We start from the raw sequence: 8,280 nt of genomic DNA, 5'->3' as shown, positions 1-8,280 counted from the left end.
TGATTCTCCTTTAATATTTTTTGTGTTGTGCTTGTAATTGCTCGAGCAGCAGGTTGATTCTAAATGACGCTTCATTGGTTCATTACGCGCACCAAAGTATTGTGCTTAATCTTCAAGATGTTCTCTGGAAAATATAGCAATCAGTCAAAAACGGGGTTATTACTGTTGTGCAAATTTCATTTGGGTAAGTTTTAATGGCGCATAAGTAGATTTGGATTTCATTTGAACTTCTTTGAAATGAATTTTTGTTTTTAATTAACTAAAGAGCGAGAATAGTTTCCGTTTGTAATGTTATTTCATCTATTTATAATGCATTCTACACAAACACACACACTAGTACAGCTACGTGTATGAGCACTTTTATTTTACAGACTGAATATTCCATCATTTTCTATCATATTTTATACAACAGTTCTGTCTGGTTCTTGAATCTGATTGGCTAATAGCTACGCGATATTCTGCAATAACAGCACTCGTACAGCCTCTTCACTCTTTTGTATTACTCCGCCAAACAGAGTGACAGCAGATCAATAGACTCACTGCAGTTTGAGAAATATTGCAGCTGTTGGGCAACATAATGCACTTTTAAAGGCTTTTTAAGGCGAGAATGTAGTTGTTTAGATTGCAACTATGCACAGGATGATGACAGAGACCGCATAAGTCCCTAGGAGAAAAAAAAAAACGTTTTCTTTTCGTAATTTTAAACTACAGTTGATCAGATCACTTTAAAACAGGTTTGTGACATTTTAAATCGATCTCTCTCTTCTGTATGCTGCAATCTGCTTGTGTTTGCTTTGCTTTGTTGGGGTTAATTATTGTGATCTCCCGATTGTAACAGAGAAATACTGGGAAATCTCTGTAGACTGATGGCATTTCATGCTGTTCAGCCTTATAATCTTAAAATGTGAGTAAAATCATCTGTCATCACTATAGACATTACACTAGAGAATCGTTCAAATACTAGTGCTAAAGTGACATGTTTTTAAGGAACAGTTTCTGCTGTTCTGCTGATAATGTGAATAAATGGCGAAAGAAAGTAGTTCCTCATACAAAAGGATTTTTTTAGACTCTCTGTGTTTGATTATTTTTCTTATTTACACGTTTATGCCATCAAACTGTTGTATAAACTCAATATTACACTTGTGGCAGTGCGGTGTGGCTGTATATCGTCACTGGTGGGACACTAAGGCACTCGGACTGTGGCCTCCAGCAAACACATGCTTCTCTCCAGTGCTGATATACAGCCATATCACACTTCCACTCGTGCAATATTGCTCATATATCATTTGATCCTAATTTTACACCTAAACCTTACCCTAAAAAATCATTAGATACTTAATTCTGAGCCATTTTCCTCAAGGGACTAATATAAATGTTCCCACAAGGTCAAAAGTTACTGGTATTGCTATACTCGTGGGAACATTTGGAACTTACAATGTGAAGAATACCTTACACACCCACATGTTGGGTTTTCGTGTTTTATGGGGTCTTCCCATAGACGTAATGGTTTTTGTACTGTGCAGATTGTATTTTCTATCCTCCTACCCTACTCTTCTACCCAACCCTCACAGGAAGCATTCTAGATTTTTACATAATCAAAATACCAACGTCAGCTCGCTCTCAAAACGTAGCCTTATATAGTTTCTGGAGATCACATATGATGTAGCCAGAGCTACGTATGGCAGCATTTCGTCTGTAAAACGAACGCTACAGGGCGGTATGATACAGTTTCTTTTCACGCTTACCAGCTGACCATATGGACGGCTTTTCCGCTGTTACCAGTTTGTCCGGTAGCTCGACACGTATGTCAGCAGACTTAAAACAGCCTAAAACAGCCGGCAGTCGCCGATTAGGCCAAATTAATATTACTATTATCATCATCATAATATTGACATCTTGCAAGAGATAAAAGCTGTCTGCATTTAAAAACACTAGCCTACATAATTTTTTTTTAAACTGACCAGCCCACATTTAAAATTTGCCAGACATTCGCATCAGCCCACATTCGCATTTGCCAGAATTGCCAGATCTCAAAATTTCATTTAGAATTATGCATAATTGTATTCTGATGTCATCACTGTCTTTTGCATTAGACTAGGACCATGGCCTCTTCTCAAAAGCCCCCCAATCCCCCATGTATTTATAATATTTGTTATGAATAAATAAATCTATAAAAATATTTAAATTATTTTAAATAAAAAAGTATTATTATAATTGTTGACAGGGTGCCACATGAAATCTTGCCAAGGGCGCCAAATTGGTTTGGGCCGGCCCAGGTAAAGGTGCATATTTATTTTACACAGCTTATTAATCTTGGTTCAAATATGACTTACTGTTATTCCACTGGCTAATGATTAACATATTGGTTTTAAAATGTCAGCTCGGGTAACATCACAATCAACAGGACAGGAGAAATAAATCACCTTCTCTCACACGACGCTCTTCTCTTCCTCTCATATCTTATGAATTTTCAGTGGCGTTTAGCACTCAGAAGCAGCGTGTCGTTCTGGAGGATGGAGTGCAGATAGACCTGCGTGGCGCTCGGGTGTGCTGAGATGTTTCATCATACATTCAGAGGCTTGAATCATTTTCCCGCGGGTTTCAGGCAGCGCGGGATGAGGAATGACGACGTTTATTTAGTGCTTCATATGTCATATTTCCGAGGCGCGCAGCATGCTGTGATCATCAGTTTCGCGGCGTTTGCAGGGGATAAATGCGTACTCGTATCTTAATCTACATAAACATCAGGATCTGCAGCAAAACTTCCGAGTGCACGCGCGCTCGGCAGTTCTGACCGCGTGCGCGCGCTCCCGTGTGTCCACAATCAAGTTCAATAAGGCGCGAGCTCAAAAGTTGTATGCGGTGTGGATCGGGCTAAATTGAAGCATTAAGCTGCCATCACTCCTGGCCGTGTGCAGAATCAATAGATGCATCCTGAAAGTGGCTGCAGAAGTAATTTACTCAGCGCTGGTCACAACAGATAGGCAAATTCAGCTCCAGCACTCACGCACACACACACACATACTCTGACTGAAGAATGTGCTGATGAAGGCTTTTCCAAATAGCTGCACTTACGAAGTGTGTGACTAGACTTTCGATTAAGATGACAAAGCCGGAAGCAACAAGCGCTGTAATTTAATCCAGTGCAAACACGAGGCTCTGTACCTCGAGTAAGATCATCCTTTGAAGTCCATTTAGTTTCAAGATGGATCCGTCGTGGTCGGGCCAACCTTTAAAAGCCAAGATGATGGATTAAAGCCACAGAAGAGAGCTCATTTGTATAAAGATGCTCAGAGGGGTTTTGTGAAATATCACTAATGCAATCGCTGGAGATGATATCTGAGAGCGTTTTTTTTTTTTTTTGCCTGTATTTGTCGCATTATTTGAAGGGTTTATTCAGATCCGATTTACATAGAGTATGATTCATAAGATCGTGAACCTGTTTTGTATTTAAACACTTTAAAGAATATGATCTGCATTTATTTTGCAGCGTTTATTAATGTAGGTTAAATGCATCATGAGTAGCCTGTGTATTGAGGCATTCAGGATACACAGATTTTTTAGGGTGCTTTCAATCCTGCCTTATTTAGTTCGATTGAACTAAAGTTCGTTTCACTAGAGTTCGTTTCCCCTTTTGGTGCGGTTCGTTTGGGCAGGTGAGAATGCAGCAATAGTACTCGAGTGCGCACCAAAAGCGGACCAAATAAGCGTACCGAGACCTGCTTGAAGAGGTGGTCTCAGTACGCTTTCAAACGAACCCTGGAGCGGTTCGTTTGTGGTAAGAATATGATTCGTACTAAAACAGGTCCAACCACAAAAAGTTCTGCGCCTTTTGGACTAATTCAGCTGCCGTAGGCCGATGTGCTGTGCATTATTGGAAATGGAGGAAAAATATTTGTTGACAGCGCTTTACCAACAGAGAGAGAGAGGGAAAACATTACCTGATGTATCGTTGGTAGTATTTCCGCAAGGTGACCATGTCACAGTTTAGCTAAATTAATTCACGCCTCCTCCTGAAGTGACAAGCGATGCATTAAACACTGTTTTCCAGCCGCAGCCGCGCTTCATTCTTGAAATGTATGAAATTCCCTTCATAGTAAAAAAATGACATTTTGTATCTGCTGGTTTTGTTTACCTGCGGGAGTTCATTGGCATTTTCCCGCAAGTGAATTCTGACCAATCAATAAGCAGTTTAGGAAATATGTTCAACAACATCTGGCGAATGAGAGATGTGGGTTTCAACTGGTTCGGACAAAAGCCAGCAGTGTGGTGTGAAAACGACCCAAAGACGGCAGAAGATCCAACAATGTATCATGTATTACCCTTGGTCCGGACCAAATGAAGTGAACTACAGATGTGAAAGCACCCTTAAAGGCAGTTTGAGTGCATTTAGGCCCAATCTCTATACCCCTTAGCCCTTCCGCTTACCCCTACACCTTGCGTGTTTCCGTGAAGGGGTAGGGGTCATACCTGTCAACCCTCCCATCTTCCCCAGGATTCTCCCGTATTTTACAGTTCTATCCTGCTTTCATCCCGTACAGGCATTTTCCTGTATTTCTCCCGTATTTTCATTCTATCTCTGAAGGGTGGCAAATAAACATTAAAGAACCGATCCTCCCTATACGCGATCCATACTGCCGAACCACAAGGGGCCGCCCCTTGCTTTTAAATGAGAGTCTGTTCTGTACTTTTGCTTTGTTTAGGCTTTAAAACACTTTTAAATAAATATAAAAATGGCTGGATTCCCTTTCCTTTTCATTACAGGTGTCGTTACCCCTTCATATGCAACCCTCAAAAAGACATATAGCAGTGTGTGACTGCTCCGTTGTGATAAATTGACGATTCGTTTCTCAAACGTATTATGTGCACATGATTTGAAGGGGAGCGAAAGTCTGGGTTTTGAGTGCATGTTTAAAAAGACATATACATACAATTAATAATAATTTGTGTGGGTTTTTTTTCAAACACAACTAATTTTGTCTTAAATGAGCATAAAAACTTATGAAAGCAATTAAATGATTTCATTATAATGTTAGGTGTGTACATTTTTAAAGTGACCCCTGTTATTTAATGTGATCAAATGAAAAATCCAAATAAATGAGCTTCATTCGTTGCTCTTTAATCAGAATGTGTAAGTTATACAGTACATTGATGAAATGGCTAATGCGATTGGATAGCTTGATTCTATTTCATTAGATATTAATTTTAATAAGCTGAACTGTTTGCTAATGTATTTGCTGCTAATGTACACTATTTATGTTTTTCTTTTGTAAATAATAATGATAAAACATATTACTGACCATTTAACTGTTTATTTACTATGAAACTGCTCCAAATGAACATATTTATTAATTTGGGGATTTTTTAGGTGAGGAGGGTGGGGTATGGTGGGCATATCCTTTATTTTCACATCCCAATGTTGACAGGTATGGTAGGGGGGGCCCTATTCTCTTTAGCTTGAAGGCGTAGGGCTAAGGGGAAGGGCTAGGTACCCCTTTGAACTGAGTTTTTTTAGGACCACACTTCAAACAAAAGGGTAAGAAAGTTATAGTATATATATATATATATATATATATATATATATATATATATATATATACACATACACACACACACACACACACACACACACACACAGTTCTGTCTTGTTCTCGAATCTGACTGGCTGATAGCTGTGATATATTTAAGTAATATCAGCACCTGTACAGCCTCTTTACCCTTTGTGTATTACTCCGCCCATACAGCCAGCAAAAAGCAGACTTTACAGATCTAAAGTTTAAAAGATGCTTGCTCAGCTGTTTAACATATGTGTGTGTATTTATACAGCAGTATATCTGCACCCGGATGGAGATGCACAAATATGTATTTTTTGAATACTGCTCGAATACGTACCTCCCGGGACATATTTCGCTGTCCGCAGAAATGTCCGCGGGGCTACGTTTCCACAATGAGCCCGGGTTGGTTTTAATTTACTATGATCTTCTATGCAAAGCTGTTTTGACACAATCTACATTGTAAAACTGCTATAGAAATAAAGGTGAGTTGAATTTGATTGAATTGAATTGAATTGGTGACCTACTCACACCTGTAGCTTCTCCATGATGGACGTCCAGCATTCTCCAGCCTCCAGTGTTTAGAATGCAGCTCTGCACAGGAGGCTTGTCCAGTTTGTAAAATGGTCGAGTCTAGCTTCTTTCTAGGTTTTTTCCCTTCACTTTAGTCAATTGGTGAAGTTTTGTTCTTCGCCACTAACTTGCTTGCTTTGGGACTTGTGGAGCTGCGCATCAATGGATTTGCTCTTCAGTGTTTAGACTTTCAGCTGTGAAAATTAAACCAAACTGAGCTGAACTAAACTGAAATTCAACTCTGAACACTAGACTGACATAGTTTCAACTTACTACAACTTCTATGTTAAGCTACTTTGGCACAATCGACATTGTAAAAGCGCTAGAGAAATAATAATTAATTAAATAGAATTTTATTACATTAGACATATAGACATTCGCGTGGGTTTTCTACGGGTGCTCCGGTTTCCCCCACAGTCCAAAGACATGTGGTACAGGTGAATTTGGTAGGCTTAATTGTCCGTAGTGTATGAGTGTGTGTGTGAATGTGTGTGTGGATGGTTCCCAGCGATGGGTTGCCGCTGGAAGGGCATCCGCTGCGTAAAAATGTGCTGGATGAGTTGGCGGTTTATTCCGTAGTGGCGACCCCAGATTAATAAAGGGACTAAGCCGACAAGAAAATAAAAGAATGAATTATTGAATAATATAAATAATTCTCATAAATTTCTGGCTGCAGCTGTATTCCCTTCAAGCAACAACCAAACATTTTGGGAACGTTACATATCTGGCTCTATGAATGATCTGAGAATGTTGATTCTTTATGCAAATAGAACATTCACTCTATGAAAGGAGAACCTTCTTTGTGAATGAGACTATACCACGCACACTTGATCTCCGTTTATGCATAAAGCCCAGATAAATTGTATAGATAATTTCATGTAATTACACATATTGTTCCTCAGTTCACAGTCTCAGTATTGAAACACACTGACAGCTATGCACAATGTGATTTTAATAGCTGTGACGGCAGATTCAGCAGTGATGGCATAGATTCAGCGGTGAGCGCATCTCCTGGAAAGGTTGCCAGAATATATTATGAACCATTGAATTTTGTTCACTCATTCTTCACTGAAAATCAATTGGTACACTTGAATATGCACATTAACCAGGAATAATGTAAGAAAGTTTCATTCTAGCTATTTCTGGATACATAATGCATAAACTAACTGAAGCATGAACGTTTTCTTAATTCTTGCATATAATTATGACTCTACCTTACAGTTTTTTGTTTTAGTAATGTTACATATGTTGATATAAAATGCAATAAACTGAATAAAAAGCCATGATATTCTCATATTTTGTCTTACACAACTGCGTAGTGACAAGAAACTTACTCATTCATGGTTTTATTACTCAGCCGCAGTAGTGGAAAGAATACCATTACTTGCTTAAAAATGCAATTAGAGTAAAGGGTAACACTTTATATTGATGGAAGTATTAGTTGATACAGACATTCAACAGACATTTAACTGACTATAATAAACTTTGCAGGTACATGTCAACTAACCCTAACCCCAACATAAGTCTACTTACAATCTACTGTGAATTTGATGGCATGTAGATGCAATGTTACTTAAGTTTAACAAACGGACGTTTATTTTACGTTTTGCCAGTTTAGTGGCTAATTCGTACGAATTCGTACGAGTTCAGTCGTACAAAATTGTATGATTTTTAAAAGGAGGCGTGGCACCTACGTAACCCCACCCCTAAACCCAACCGTCATTGGGGAATGAGCAAATTGCACTAAACTGTACAAATAAGATCGAACGAATTCATACGATTTAGCCACTAAATCAAAAAGTTATGAATTGCCGTGAGATTGTTATAGCAGCTCTCATGTTATATCAGGTAAGTTCACGCTATGCTGAATCATACAAGTTACTCGTTTTAGACTGCAGCAATGCTTACAGCAAAAACAGTTAAATATGGTTAATTAAACTAAAGTTCGAATGTGCGAAAACCAACTTTACCTTTACGTGTGTTCACATACTCTGCCGTACAGGCGCAGTTCGCTGTCAGAAAGCAGTTGTTTTGCTTGTTGATGATTATTACCCAGGCCTTGTAGAGTTCTGTCTTCTTTTCTTGTCTTTGGCTTGGCAGAACTTTGGCTTTTAGCACAACAAAGTTTTGAATCTGGTAATTATGGAACATTATT

This window comes from Danio rerio, chromosome 10, assembly GCF_052040795.2.
Source record: "Danio rerio strain M-AB ecotype USA chromosome 10, GRCz13ab, whole genome shotgun sequence".
In the NCBI taxonomy this organism is placed as follows: Eukaryota; Metazoa; Chordata; class Actinopteri; order Cypriniformes; family Danionidae; genus Danio; species Danio rerio.
The sequence above is the reverse complement of the archived record's forward strand: the minus strand, read 5'-3'. Positions refer to the sequence as shown.